This window comes from Triturus cristatus, chromosome 2_2 (assembly GCF_964204655.1).
Source record: "Triturus cristatus chromosome 2_2, aTriCri1.1, whole genome shotgun sequence".
Taxonomy (NCBI): Eukaryota; Metazoa; Chordata; class Amphibia; order Caudata; family Salamandridae; genus Triturus; species Triturus cristatus.
This window is the reverse complement of record NC_140582.1, coordinates 1,151,070,847-1,151,087,298: the sequence shown is the minus strand read 5'-3', so window position 1 is coordinate 1,151,087,298 and position 16,452 is coordinate 1,151,070,847.

Sequence of the window (16,452 nt, the reverse complement as noted above, 5' to 3'; positions counted from 1 at the left end):
TCTGGTGAGGAGAAAGCGGTAGCATCCCTCTGTACCAAAAGGCCAGTTTCTTCCTTGGTGCTGTGCTCAGGTTACACTTCTTGCACTCTCTTCCACTGTCCCCTGGAACCACCTTGGACCCCACCATGGACTGCCATATCACTTCATTCCTTGCCAATGCCACTGCAACCAGCCTGTGGACTGAGCAATGCCTCTTCCCTTGGACCTGTTACCATCAATTGACTCTGTCTAGCCCTCCAATGGGCACCCATGCAATGTGGTAATGTATGGCCATGCACTGGTCCAATATCCATACCATTAATGTAAATAAAAATGTTAAATTCACACATATGCGCGTTGTTTTAGAAAAATCAAGTATCAAAGTAACTAACAAGTGTCTGAACACTGAGTCACTCAGAAGGTACACCAAGGGAAATACTAGCAGTGTACATGTTTAAACTGATACAGAAATGCAGAGATATAGGTCTATATGTGTGAACTGGTGGTGCCACCATTGCACTAATACAACGATTTAGCAATGTCCCACTCTAGACCAATTTCCCATCAGGTAAAGTCATGTATACGTAAATGTCAAAGTCTGTTGCTGGCCAAGGGTTGTGTCAACCTTAACACTTGTAAACTGATATGTCTTGTCACATCCACTCACACATGATGTGGTGGACTAACCCTGTTGGTATTGTGCAAATTGTACGTCACATTCCAATAGTCAGGACAGCACATCCACATTGATGGAGACACGGAAGGGCACATGTCCACCACAGACATACGGAACCACAAAGTCAGCAACAACAAAGCAGAGTGGCACAAGGGGCCTACATCAAACTGCAAGCCGTTAGTCAGCCCCTCCCTGTAGCCAAACAATTTAAGCCCAAATATTACCCCTCTCATGCTGTGACCACTGTGCGTGTATTGGGCAATGTGTGTAGTGATGTATGTGGCACTGCACTCAGCAGATAGTCAAATGCACTGACAACATTTCACGTGCGGCATCAGCATGTCTCATTGGCAGGAGTAACAGCAGGAACAAGTTGTCATTACACTGGCACTACAGGGAGCAATGCCACATTTCCCCCTTGTGTGCATCTGAACAATGTGCCACAACCCAAACGGCATTTAGGAGAAAGTCAAAACATGACTAGTGCAGTGAGTCACTTTAGCGATGTAGGAGATGTAAACACTGTGAAGCAGGATGCACTACTCCCACACCCACTTTGCGAGTGACATCAATTGTGAAGACATCACTTACTACCTGAATAACTTTGTGAATCTGGATACTGCCGTGCCATGTCCTGTACACAATGCACACAGATGACTAACAACTCATGGATGGTCCTGAGAGTGAGCAGACAAACATTGTCACTTATCCTGCTCAGGAAGCAGCCACACTGGAATCCACGCAGTAAGTGTGGCTATGTCTGTACAATGAAGATGGACTCTGTGCCAGGAGCATCTGACATGCTGGTATGTGACAGAATCCCTTGAACCATGCGCATCCTTCAATCTCCATTATGGATGACAGTAGCTAACTGTATTCACTTGCCATGGCATCTCATCCGGTAAACTGCTAAAAGGGCCACATGTGCAGTCCAAAACCGTGCATCACACAGTAGATGCTGAACGTAACAGATGACTGTCCCTATATCAGGAAGTTAACCCAAATGTACTCCCTGCCATCCATGCAAGCTTAGTGTGCTCACATCTAAGGTATCTTGAAAAAATACATTCTGCAAGCTAACATGTCATGTGCATACTCAGCAATTTGAATGGATAGTCCAGTGATGGCAAAAGGTAGCATACAATGGCATGAGACACACTGCACAACCTCATCCCTGACATAAGTGCAAGCAGATTTCAAAAGTGTAAAACTATTTATTAACACAGTATAAAAAACCATTAGACCTAAAACTACACTTATCTCTAAGAACACACTACTTATATCGAGTCTAAATAATCAAACATGACTTCCCTAATCTAGCTACCCTACCTAATCCTAAACACGCAACAACACATCGTAGACCTCAATCCCCCTCCCACCCTTAAGGCACATTATGAGACTGGACCAAGACATCTAAGCTATACACATACTAACTAAACATGTAACCTACACAAAGATATATTGTTTTGTTTTTTTAAAGATTTTTTTTTAAACAGTAAAAACATCAACCCCCCACCCAAAGGAAAATGAAACTTATCCACAACTACAGAAGAACCATTCAAATCTTATGACTACCTAAAATGTTAACACTATCTAAATCCTACTATAAAACTATACTACCTAACAAATTAGTAACTACCCTAACACTAAGAGAACGAGGAAGTGAACATTGGGGGGAGGGAGAAGAGAGGGATGGTGTCCTGCAGGTCCACCCTTAATGGCAGGCCCAGGTGGCGCTGAATGTCCATGACACAGGAGTTCAGGTCAGCGATTTGCTGTTTGATAGTGTCCAGAGAAACAACAATGTCCTGCAAGGTCGTCTGGTCCCGCAAGGTGAAATGGACCACCTGGGCCCCACTTGCTGAAGTGACAGTGCCTGTTGACGGTGCTGATGAAGTAGGGGGAGGTGCCACCTGTTGTGATTTGAACACACCACTGAGGCCTGATGGTCCAGCGGTGGGCTGTGGGGCATCTGTGGCCCACTCAGGCAACGTCTTCCATGTGCCCTTCTGATGATCTTCGCGGTACCTCCTGCCCATTTTCCGGTACCCCTTAGCCACCTTCTTTACATGCCGGTAACGCTCCTTCCGTACTTCAAAGGCATGGCTCTGCTCTGGCGTCATGTTGTCTGTAAAACACCCACAAAGCCAAATAAGAGTATTGTACACATTTCAATTCTTGTCTGTGCACTTGTGCAATACAAGTTCAACTTTACAGGCTAGGCTACACCACAGCGTAACCACATGAAGTCAGCAAGTGACCTGGACAATAACATGTAGAAGCATGGATCAGTGGATACATGCTGGGGTGACTGACATGACAGTGCATGACATCGTACATGCACTGTCACACACACATTCGGGTGACCGGGCTCAATGATTGTGCCAACACATACACGGGTAGAGTGAGATATGTATGAGCATATTGAGTGGGTAAGCATCATCCCCCTGTGTGTAGCACCATCCTCATCCCCAATCAATATGCGGTTCATGAAGCGCGCTACCCACCTGCAAGGGTCCCAAGGCACTGGGGTGGGGGGATCAGCACCAGATCAGTCAGAGATCCAGTGTCCACATTAGCAAGAAGCCCAATAAATTTGTTGCCGCTTTAGCGACAGGAAACAGCCGCTAAATCTGCGACAAGGGGCTTCATGAATAAGCACCATAGAATTCCAATAGAAGCCTGCACATCTAACCTGGGCTTATATTGGAAATCTATAGTGCATATAATGAAGCACCTCATTGCCGCTTTAGCGGCCGTTTCCTGCCGCTAAGCGGCACAAATTCAATCGGGCTACTTGCTAACATGGCCCTAGGTCATGCGGTCAATCCTGAACTTGTGAAGGATTGTGGAGCATATGACGTTCACTAGGCGAATGTTCCGGGTCCTGGCTGTGGTGTGGGATAATGCCCACACTCCATGTCTGTGTCTGCGAATGTGGAGTACCTCTGCCACGGCGAGGTTTGCATAGACGAGGTGCAACTTGAGTATGTGGGAGGATACACTCTTGTTGAGGTATGTGGGTCCAATGTTGATGAGGGGTTTGTAGATGTGTGTGAGGAGTGTGAAGATGAGCTGCTTCTCCCCGGTGAGCCAGTGAAGGTCTCGTAGTTGGAGCTGACTGTGCTGGTGATGCAGTGTCCCGAGGATGAGTCTGGCTGCTGCGTTCTGGACGCATCATAGCTTGTGTTGAAGGGTTCTGTTGTTCCAAGCATATGGTGCAATTCTGTAGGCAAGACTGCTGCGCATGAGTGCGTGGTTGATGGTCCTTCCACAGTTGTGTGTGTTCCATTTGAAGTGCAATTGGAACATGCGTAGGCAGTTGACACTAGTGGAGTCCACAGCGTAGCTCATGTGGTTCATGGAGAAGGAAGAGTGGAGGATGATGCTGAGGTGTGGTGCGTGGTCAGGGGGCATGGGTGGATCTCCAACGGTGGGGGGACACCAGGTGTTGTCCTGGGGGAGGTGCAGGTTCCAAGGATGAGGGACCTGCTTTTCACCAAGTTGAGTATCAAACAGCTGTATTTCCTCCAGGCAGCTACATACCCAATTCCTTCATGCCAACAGAGTCTGGTGTCTTTGGGTTCCTCAATGAGTGAGAGGATGAGCTGGGGGGCGTCTGCGTAGGATACAATGCTGAGCCCATGCTTTCTTATGATGGCGGTGAGGTTGTCCATGTAGAAGTTGAAGAGAGTGGTGCTGAGCACGGATCCATGGAGTTTTGCAAACTGATGTATGACTTTGATCACCTCCTTGGCTGTTGCTTGTGTTTGCCTGGGTATTTTCTGTGAAGGAGGGCCGTTTGCTGTCCATGACGTGCTTGTGGCATTCCTTCAGGGCGCTACTGTGGTGGGTCCCACTGTCCATGGTTCCCCTGTTTGGCAAGTTTTCCCTAGTCGTCTACAGGAGCGTCGGGCGTCTTGTATATGTGTGTTGAACCAGGTGGGCTTCAGAGAACGTTGGGTGTGTCGAAGTTGAAAAGGACGCAGTGGTGTCCTGTCCAGGTGGGCTGGGTGTTGTGTCTGAAACGGATGTCTGTCCCTCCTGCAGGGATTGCCTGGAGGGTGTATCCAGCTATGTGAGTGGGCGTGTATACCGGCAGTACCTGTCCAAGCTTGACGGGGTCGACTAGGGGAGTGATGGCATTGGTGTTGTCACAGTTTTTGAGGTGAACGTTCAGGTCCCCGAGTTGAGTGTAGTCTGTGGAGGTGATGGCATGTGGTGCGCAGGGCTTGGCGATGGTAGTTGGTGCCTGGTAGTGAGGTTCCGGTGGGTTGTTGGAGAGGGTGCCGCACAGCGTGGTCCTGGAGCTTGTCTGGATCTGGAAGTGGAGTTGCCCTGTGTTTTAGCGCCGGTTATTTGTGCTGGATGTGGATGGCCAGAGGGGGCTCTTGTATGAGATGGTGAGTCCGCCTCCTGGCCGGTGGGGGTGGTTCTTTCCCCGGATCTTGAGCCTTGGGGATGGTCAGTGGCGATGTCAGACCCAGATGTGGCATAGCTCCAGCTTTTGGAAACAAAGGCGACGTTGGCCATGAGGCTGTCGATCTAGTCCCAAATCTCTACGGCGTGTGGGTGCAGGGAGCACACATTGTTGTAAATGCAAGTCAGGTTTTCAGCAACGTTTGCGTTTGTTTTGTAGTTGGTGACAGCTCTGTGGCAGAGTCTGCAGGGGAACTCTCCATGGGTTGTGTTTGGCGAGGTTCTTTGGCAGTTGGTGTGTCATCCTGCATGGAGTGTTTGGAGGGTGGTGGAGTCGTATCTGCGCAGTCACAGAGATTCTGGGTTTCTGGCACTGTCCGTGGTCGGTTTCCAGACGGATGCAGATCAGCCTGCCTAAGGCGTGAGCTGCGCGTCACTGCTGTACAACGGCGCAGTGCCACCAGGATAGGGGGGAGGGGGCATGGACAAGTGGCTGGGAGGCAGGAGCTAGGCAATCATTGGAGTTTCCTACAGGTGGTGATGGCTGCAAGAAGGTGTACGAAATGCAGTGAAAAAAGTAGGGAAGGAAAGGTTGGATGACCAACAACAGTGAGGCAAGTATAAGGAGATCAAACCCCAGTCAGGCAATACACAGCCAATGAGACAGTACACATTGGAGTCAGCTAAATACCAGTCAAACAAATTAGTGGCTAACACAGTCTTGTGACACATGCCTGCATGACAGGTACACTGCCCATGTGCAGGCATGTGTGGCCTCAAACACATGTGTGGCTCGTCATAACCATGACAACACAGGCAATGTAGCAGCGGAGTGCAAGGCTGTCTGCAAGCAGGTAGATCTGTTCATGTGTTGGGAGGACTCTGGGGCATATTAACAAGAACGGCTTTAAAAATATCGCTGCTTCAGCGGCAGGAAACTGCTGCTAAAGTTGCTATAATGGGCTTGACAATATGCCCTTGAGAATTGCATGGGAGCCCATGTTCTTGTGTGAACCTGGGCTTCTATTGGAATTCTCATTGGCATATTATCAAGCCCATGATCGCCTCCTTAGCGGCAGTTACATGCCGCAGAAGCAGCGATGACTTCAACGCTGTTCTTGCAAATATGCCCCTTACTCCTGGCATATGAACAGACCTGATATAACAAATTCGGACTTACTTGTGTGTTGCTTTGTGCTGCACACATGAGAGATACATTGCGGAAGACTGACGAATGTAAATGTTTGTGCTGGAAGGGCCACCTTGCTGTGCTAATGCACACCATGTATTTCTGCTAATCCCATGTGGGCTGCACGGTGCAGCTCACCTGTACAAATCATACATGGGCATCATTATACATGTCTGCTCTACAGGGATGTGATACTTGGAGATTAGTGCGCAGCAAAATATGATTTCCACACTTACACCTCAGGGCTAGCCTCTGATGCAATGTGTGTTGTCGTGTCACAACAAACACAAGCTACAATGCCCACCCCATTGACACACAACACTGTGTGACAGTGTACCTCATTGACATGTAGGATGTTGATACACGTGGAGTTACGTAACGCTGCTTCAAACATGATGCTAGGCCCCTATTACCGACGCTACTTTGATGACAGTCACGTTGAGTGAGCGTATAGGCCTGAGCATGTGCACATCACTTACAATGTGGGTGACAGCCTGGTGACAGGGAAGTCTCAACAGTGAGCCGATGAATTTGTCCAGGGTCACTTACTGATTGTTGCACACTGCTGCCATCAACACTACATCATCAAACTGTAGGCAGGGTAGCTCTGACACACACCCATATTTCATCCAGCTGTGTACATCATGTGTGCCAGTCATCCATACCACTGCAACATGCTAGTCATTTTAGTTCAAACTCACCAGTGGCGTGTGGGTCCTCAAAGCTGTCAATGTCCCCCAGTGTCATTGGCGGACGTCCATCTGTGAGACAAGTGAAGAAAATGTGTGTGTATCAGCCTGCAATTCATATGTGTCGTATTCCTCTTAACAATCATCTACGTGACAACATACGCAACTTTGAATGCCATTGACACCAGACATGTGACAGCAGATTTTTGGACAAACAAGACTGCTATGCTTGCTCCCATGAGCATGAATGTTGTGTCAGTCAGCCATAAGGCCCCATTACTCCACGCATCATGATGTTCTACATGCACTGTGTACAATTGATTTGCTAGCGGTTGCACCACACCATTACACAGGTGTTGTTTGTCTAAGACAATGTGGAGATGTGCACTTTTCTTGAACCTTTAGGCGCATTCACATGCATTTGCATAGAGTAATTATGTCCAAAGGGCAGTGTAGCTGACATGACACAATCCATGATACCAGCATATTGACCCTGGCTTCTGACCATTACACATCTCACATGGCCCAATAAATGGATAGTAAATGTACTCTCACACCTGTCGGTCACAAACATTGGGGCATATTACCAAGGGCAGGATTGCCGCTTCAGCAGCACTTTTTGGCGCTACAGCGAAGATGTTTACATCACCCTATCAACAAGGTGGCACAAACATGCAATGGCGTATGCTAGCAGCCATTTTGATATTGCCTAGCTTCCCATCGCTAATGAGATGCAAAGTAGGTGTACCTTTCAGGGTACCACATGGAAATGTTTGCTAACCGCACATCGCGGGATTCACAAGCTGGGCCAGTACTTGCGTAGGGAAGAAACTGCCACCCCAACAGCAGATATGGGGGATAACTAATGTCTACAAATTGTTACACTTAGCCATGTGCATAATGGGATGTGAATTAATAGGTTACATCCACCTCTCCCTGTTGACAACATGTCCATCAGCGCTGTTTAATTATTGCTGGATTTCAGGCAATTTCGATGGAGAGGGCCATATATGGCTGGCTTTCACATCGCCAGTACGGTACTCGTTGCAAATACGCCGCTACCACGGCTCCGGAAAATCAACAAATAGATCCCCCCTGAAACCAAGAGAACAGTCACCCAGGCGCTCGTCAGCAGCAGGCTGGACTATGGCAACGCACTCTATGCAGGAACCTCGGCTACACTCCTGAAGAGACTCCAGCGCATACAGAACACCTCCGCACGCCTCATCCTTGGACTCCCCCACCACAGCTGAATCACCTCCCACCTACGAGACCAGCACTGGCTCCCGGTCAACAAGAGGATCACTTTCAAACTTCTAACCCATGCACACAAAGCACTCCACAATGCCGGGCCAGCATACCTCAACGAACGACTGTCCTTCTACACCCCAAACCGCCAACTGCGCTTCGCCAGCATTGCCCTCGCTACCGTGCCACGCACCCGCCGAACACTGCCAACAGTGTGCACACACACTTTGCGTCTCACACCTCAGCCAACATCCATTTCTCACATTCTAGGCGGTGGCCCACATGTTGTGTTTTTCAGTGCTCACACTCTCTAAAAATTGATGTTGAATTTGTACTTACCACCCGGTAGGCCTGTCATCACTCCCACGTAATCTAGGAGGTCAGCCTCCCGTGCCAGCATGTCCTGCCATCGGTGCTTCCATTGGCGCACGCTGCGGTCAATTCCGAAGCACCTTAGCATTTGCGTCCGCAGACGCTCCCACTTGAGTTTCCACGCTGTGACATGGTATCCCCGCAGGATACGGCCTCCCCCCTCCAACATACGTGGCAGGTAGAATTTGATGAGCCACAGGAAGCCCCCCAAAGTGGCCTCAGACATCCTGCCCTCCCTGCCCATAGCCGGCATCTCCCCACACACCTGTGACCCCACAGTACAAAATTAAAACTCTCTTAACTTACCACAACAACTATTTAAGAACACTATCCCAAGACAGACACCCGACAAAATATGTCGCAGGAGACAATTTAACACACTTACAAAGTACTAAAACACTCAACAGACACTGGACACAGGACACAGCAACACTCAGGAAACTCTCAACTGCAGCACACACCACCAAAACACCTCCAGCACTCTCAACAATCACAGCAATGTACTCAAAAGTCAAAGTGAAGCAGAACACTACTCCAGTAGACAGGAAGCATGCAGACATCACTTCCTGTCTATTTGCGCCCCGTTTTTTGAGTCAGCAACGAAAATCTGGGCGCAGAGGATCGCAAGGGTGTCCTTATTGGTTTAGCTGCGAGAATCGACACGCAAGAAGTCGCTAGGGTGTCCTTTGAATGTGGGAATGTCTAGCGCGATGTATTTAGACATTGTGCGTGACAATGCGTTAATAATGTTTGTCGCATAGTCGTGTTAGCGGGAGCATCTGCACCCTAACAGCAAATCAATACAGTGTTGCTCTGTCTGTCATGTCAGAGTACAGTAGGTATATGTGGGTGTTGGTTGTCACTCACATTACACCATGCAAATGATGTTTGCCAAAGCATGTCCCCTAAATTGCATATATTCCACACATGTCACACCATGTTGGCATATCTCACAAGTGGAGTATCATTAAATAATGGGTTTTTTAAGTGTGCTACTCACCCCTGGGCTACACATGACATATGGGCATCACTTTCGGAACGCTTCCAGTGTCTGTGTACCTGCATGTGTTTAATCAGATGTTAATGTTGCGTAGTGGTTTGTGTGAGATGGTGGATGTGGCTCACTGATAGCTATGAGGGAGCCAGGGGTCTTTGTGTGTCCCCATATGGTTGTCTGTCCGGCTGTACCCATGCCTGGTGCCCATTTGGAGATGGTGGTCTGTTTGTTGGGTCAGTAGTGGTGGGGGTCCATCAGCTTTGGCAAGTTGCTGGTCCACATACTTGTTGTAGACCTTATGGATCTGGATGTGGTAATGGCTTCCAGGCTAATGGCTTCTGACACCCCATTGCACGCCCGATTATCATATTTTACCCCATATCAAGCCCTATTTTCATTTTGTGCCCCATATCACGCCCTATTTTCATATTTTGCCGCCCGATTTTCATATTTTGACCCACTTCATGCCCGATTTTCATATTTTGCCCCATATCACGCACGAATTTCATATTTTGTCCCATATCACGCCCGATTTTCATATTTTGCCACCCGATTTTCATATTTTGCCCTACTTCACGCCTGATTTTCTCATTTTCCCCCAAATTACGCCCGATTTTCATATTTTGCCCCATATCACGCCCGATTTTCATATTTTGCCCCACTTCACACCCGATTTTTTCATTTTCCCCAATATCATGCCCGATTTTTATATTTCGCCCCACTTCACGCCCGAATTTCATATTTTGCCCCATATCACGCCCGAATTTCATATTTTGCCCCATATCACGCCCGATTTTCATATTTTGCCAAACGATTTTCATATTTTGCCCTACTTCATGCCCGATTTTCTCATTTTCCCCATACCACGCCCGATTTTCATATTTTGCCCCATATCATGCCCGATTCTCATATTTTGCCGCCCGAATTTCATATTTTGCCCCATTTCATGCCCGATTTTCTCATTTTCCCCCATATCACGCCCGATTTTCATATTTTGCCCCACTTCATGCCCGATTTTCATATTTTGCCCCATATCACGCCCGATTTACATATTTTGCCCCACTTCATGCCCGATTTGCTTTACTGAAAACATTACATGCCCTCTTTGCAGCTCTTACCCCATTCCACACATACATCTTCGTCTTTTGGCCCATTGCACACACTATTTGCATCTTTTACACCATTTTACACACTCATTATTTGGATATTTCACACTACATACACACTCCAATAGGCTTTTGTTTTGGCAATGACAACAGACTATAATTCTCATTATCATCACAGACGGCACCCTAGTTTGCTTGATTTAAACTTAGGAGACACAACATTTTTACATTGTCTAGCCTAGGTAGCACCATGAAGACTGTAGTCTTATACATTTGACACACTGCAAAGCATCTCTGCACTGTGGACACATTCCCAACATCGATGGAGTTGTGTTCTTTTCTCAGCACATGTTGAATCACGTACCCCTTTTATGAGTGCAGTGCCCATGCCAGACAGTGACACGCAGACAGGGTATGTTTGTTTGACATTTTATTTGACACACACCACATGAGTGGTTATTTCGCTATGACATACATTGGAGGGGGACTGTCACAATGTGACTTACTCAGTTAAAGAAATTGTTTATGATTCTGTTCCTTCGGGCAGTTCCAGCTGCATTTGCTGTGGGGTGTGCAGCACCTGCCTCTTCTTCATTATCGTCCTAATCTTCATCTGGTGGTGCCAGCACTTGAATCCATGGAGCTTTTGTACGCACACATATGTTGTGCAACACACAACATGCCATGATGATTTTGTTGACCTTTTCTGGGCTGTACAGCAGTCTGCCACCTGTGATGTCCAGGCAACGGAAACGTGACTTTAGCACGCCAAATGTGCGCTCCACAATGGACCTGGTACGTTTGTGTGCCACATTATACTGCCTCTGGGCTTGGGTGGTGGGGTTTCGGAGGGGTGTCATCATCCACGGGCATAGTGCATATCCTTGGTCCCCTGTGACATGTGAGGGCAAGATGAATACATCATTGGTTGTGCTGGATGTGTTGTTGATGTAGATGGTTTTGTGTGGTGTCATTTATGTTATGTTGTATCTCATGTTGGCCATGTGTTGCTTCTGAATGCTTTCATGCATGTTTGCAAAATATATTGCCTCTCTGTTGTTACTCCCTCCACCACGCAAAACCTATTGTGTGTGCTGTTCGGCTGCGTGAGTGGCTCTTCTCCCGTCTACCACTGACACTAATCCACCAACCGCACAGTCATTGCCATTTGCAATGTATGATGCAATAGGACACACAAAACACAGTTGACATTCTGTGCTGCTGCGGCTGGTCGGCCTGCAGCAACGCACAACACATGCTGTTTCCTGTCACGAGCTGACACAAATCAACAGTTAGCTGCCCCCTCACATGCAGGGACCATTGAGGGCAGGGACGCTTCACCCACACCATCAACATCATCAGACACAACACCATCCACTCCCTGGACTACGTGCTCATTCCTGGCTTAGCCTCCAACTCACATGTCACGACTGCTCAACATACATTGTACGTGGTGACATATTGACTGACATCAGGCTGACCAGGGTCGTCACCACACTGAGCCACAAGGCAGGGCACACCTTTGACATGTTGTTATGCGCGCCCACGGCAAGCCCGTCGGCGCCCGGCCACGACCAGGGCTTAGGGCCCATGCCGGTTGAATCCCCCCCCCCCCCACGCCCCCCAAAGGATTCAGTACACGGCAAATTAACTGCAGAGCAGGACTCCAACATTTAGGAATATATGTCAGCAATGTATCCAGGGAGACCAGGAGACTTTAAATTGTAGACACTGCAACAAGTAGTATTCAGGGTAAAGACCTGTCCTTCCTCCTGCTGAATTGTCAGTCCATAACCAAACATAAATATGTAGACCACAACATACTCAAGGGACAAAAGCCCAAATACCATGTTCATTGCAGAGACGTGGCTTGCCGATAATTCCACCCCTGACATCCTTGATGCTCTACCAGAAGGCTATGGGATCACAAGACAGGATCAGGTGGGATGAAGATGGGGTGGTATTGCAATAAGTTACAGATTATCTTTGACATGCCGAATGGGAGAGGCAGACATGGACAAATGTGAAGGGTCTTTTTCCACACTCACCGTCACTAACAATGACAACATAGCAGGCTTCCTGATTTCCCGCCCCTATGGCCCTGGAGATCAATTTTTTCACTAGCCTAGGGAAATCAGTGATACATAGAGCAATCCGACACAATGGATTGCTCATCTGAGGGGATCTCAACATACACTTTGATGAGGTGGAGAAATCAGAGGTACCAATAGTCTGTAATGAGCTCACGATGCTCAACCTGACCCAAAGGAGACATTGCTCCCACACACCAAGCAGGCCACTTCCTGGATACCATCTTCAATAACATGACAACCATGGAATTCGGAAGCTCGTGGCCAGTCAATGGTCCTACCACCATATTATCCCTTTTCACATCCCACGTCAAGTTGTAACAACAAGCTAACCCAATGAGACAGTGACCCACAGGAAGTGGGATGATTTAAAATCAAACACATTTGCACTGGCTTTACATGCAAATGAACCCATATTGGATAAGGACATTGACCTACCCAACAGACAACTAGACATGTGATTAACGGAGGCACTCAATGAGGTAGCACCATGGTCCACTGAAAATGCCAGAAGAGCTAAAGCCTCTGCACCCTGGTTCAACGGAACCTTACTTTTAGGCCTAACAAATATGAAAACAGCTGGCATGCAGATGGCGTAAGAACCATTGTATCATAGTTGAGGAGGGTTACAAGCACGAACAATCACAATGTTACAAACTGATAGAGGACAGTCACCGCAACTTTTATGCCAAGGAAATTGATATGGCTGAATACTCAACAAAAGAAATGTTTAGCTTACTGAAATCCTTACAATCAGATGTGAGATTGACGCAGCCCCCTCATACATTTGAGGATTCCTGTAACAGAATAGCCAATTTATTTTCAGAGAAGGTGACAAAGATTTATGACACCTTTCCTCACCAGGGCATGGCCACCAAAACCACTATGGATATAGCAGTTAAAGGAGTAACCTTAGACGAGTTTGAAGTGCTAGCACCAGATGAGATTAGGAAGCTAGCAACTGTTATCAAATCAGGCTCACCGCAGGATCCAGCACACGCTGACATTCTGATGCAGGGAGGTAACTGTATCATGCCATTAATGTCATTATTGATCTCCCGCTCATTCCAATCGGGAACAGTCCCCTACGAATGGCAACAAAACATGGTCCGTCCATTGAGAAAAAACCTCATATGGACCATGAAGTGCCGTAGATTTTGCGTCCCATTTCGCTCCTACCTTTTCTGGGAAATAGTTGCTGGAAAAGTAGTTAATCTACAGCTCACCAACCATTGCACTAAGAATGCCCTACTACACAAATCGCAATCTGGTATCCAAGCTGTACACTGCACTGAAACTGCGTTGCTCTTCCCTACTGCAACCCTGAGATAACGAGCGGACGTGGGTCAGACTGATGCACTGATCCTGTTGCTTCTCAGTGCAGCATTTGACACCGTCTCTCATGGGCTCCTTCTCCAGAGACTGGAGTCATGTGGAGTCAAGAGCTTATCCCTAAGATGGATGAGTTCTTTCCTAACATCAAGGGGCGTTCATGTGTAATAAGCGAGTTTCTCTTCTGAAAGATCTGCCCTCCTACAAGGAGTCCCTCAGGGCTCGATATTGAGCCCCACACTGTTTGATCTATATATGGGACCACTTGCCAGCATAGTATAGGTGCACTGGGTCTCAATTGTATCATACGCTGATGATACTCAGCTTATCATCACACTGTTTCAAAACCCAGACATTACCGCCTACCGATATTCCCAGTGTATGGAGGGAGTTACTGCATGGATGGCTAATCACTGCCAGATACTTAATGGCAGTTCAGCAGAGGTGATGATAGTAGGAGGAGCGTCATTCATATGGACATCTGCCTGGTGGTCTCAGACGCTTGGTCAACTCCCAACTCCCAAAACAGGAGACAAGTACTTGTGAATATGGCTTGACTCCAAATTGACGTATGAGAGCCAAATTAGTAAAGTAATGGGGAAATGTTTTGGAACACTGCAAATCCTGAGTAAGGTCCGGGAACTACTCCCTATCAAGGCCAGGAAACCGTAGTGCATGCAGTGGTCACATCTCAGATTAATTACGGAAATCTTTTGTACCTTGGCGTATCAAAAAAGTAAACTGAGAAAACTGCAATTTATTGAATATGCAGCAGCTAGCCTAGTAATTATCCTACCAAATATTATCTTGTATCACGAAAGCCTTAATCAATCTACACTGGCTGCCTGTGGGAAAAAGGGTATTGTTTAAGGCAATGTGCTTCTGTCATCGCATTCTGGCTATGAAAAAGTCCAAAATGCCTACAAACCATGATAACAGCATATGTTACCAGGAGACCTCAGAGATGAGAGGGAAAGGCGCGGGTAAATGTGCCAAGATTCAGGGAAGCCAGAATGGGTGGGTAATCATTCAGATTTTTAGCTGCCAGACATTGGGGCTCGTTACCAGTGGCGCTGAGCACTGAGCCATGTGAAGCCTCCTTTCGGAAAAGGCTAATGACATGGCTCTTCACAACAGGCATCTAGAACTGGCAAACATGCAAACTGTATCATCCACCTCTCTCCGCCATCTGAGAATCTGCTATTGACACAGGGACACACCGAGGGGGTAAACAAGCACTTTACAAAAGGATGAATAAATTAATAATTTTATCGCATGTGTGGACTAGGTCTGGTTCATCAGGCACACTGAACGCACATGTGTTGTCCACTTACGCACACACAACCTTGTTGTTGTACACCAAGCCAACGTTGACTACATGCAGCCCACCACTGAGTTGGTGATGCACAGTCACCCTGTGGGATGCTACACACCACCATCAACAGCAACAGCCACAACACTGCAGTTGTCAGCAATAGTACGAGTCCACATTTTTCTATACATGTATCTACAACTGCCCATGCACCCTTGTCCCATTGTGCAACTGCTACATACGGCAGGCACTAAAGGCCACCTCGGTCAGCACCAACATCTGACTTTGCTGATGCATCTCTGTAAATATGTGGTGGAGCTGGTGCAGGCTTTGGTATATTATTGAACAGCACCTCCGACATTGACCAAATGCTCATATTCACCATCAACGATACGCACACACACCAAACTGGTCTTCCATGTGGCTTTTCTGTGATTTGCAACATTGACGATCTGCAGCTGGTGCGTGCTCTACACAGGTAATATATGGGCCGTCCTCCTGGTAACGTAACCTTCAGCATGAGTGATCACCTGGTAGGCCATTGCCTTCAGATGTCCACACCGCTAACCTAGGTACCTGGGCACCATATTGCAAACCTCCATCTCCATGTACCTACAGGTGTACACAGTGACCTGCAGCTGCCTCGCCTGCCTCTGCATCCTCCATGCAGCCTTCACATGGTTTCCCACATTGTCATGTGCAACTGGGTCCCACACAGTAATTGACGTCAAGCTGAGCTACATTTACACACTATATGGCAACATGTCCACATCTGCTGTGGGTTTTATCCCGCCTGTCCAGCACAACACATGCACAGTGGGACTTGTGTTCCTACTTTCTTTATGAGTCGTGTTTCTCCGTCGCACATGCATGTTTCCCACCTCTCCCCACATTTGCTTAGGGGAGGGGACAAGGGTCTACGCCTTTGAGTGAGATTGATCGACGTATCTAGCTACAGTTCCCACAGTTCATGGTGTTAGTGTGTCTGGTGTGAAGTGATGTTGTTTGACATGTAGTATGTGATATTGTGACATGGGCATTCG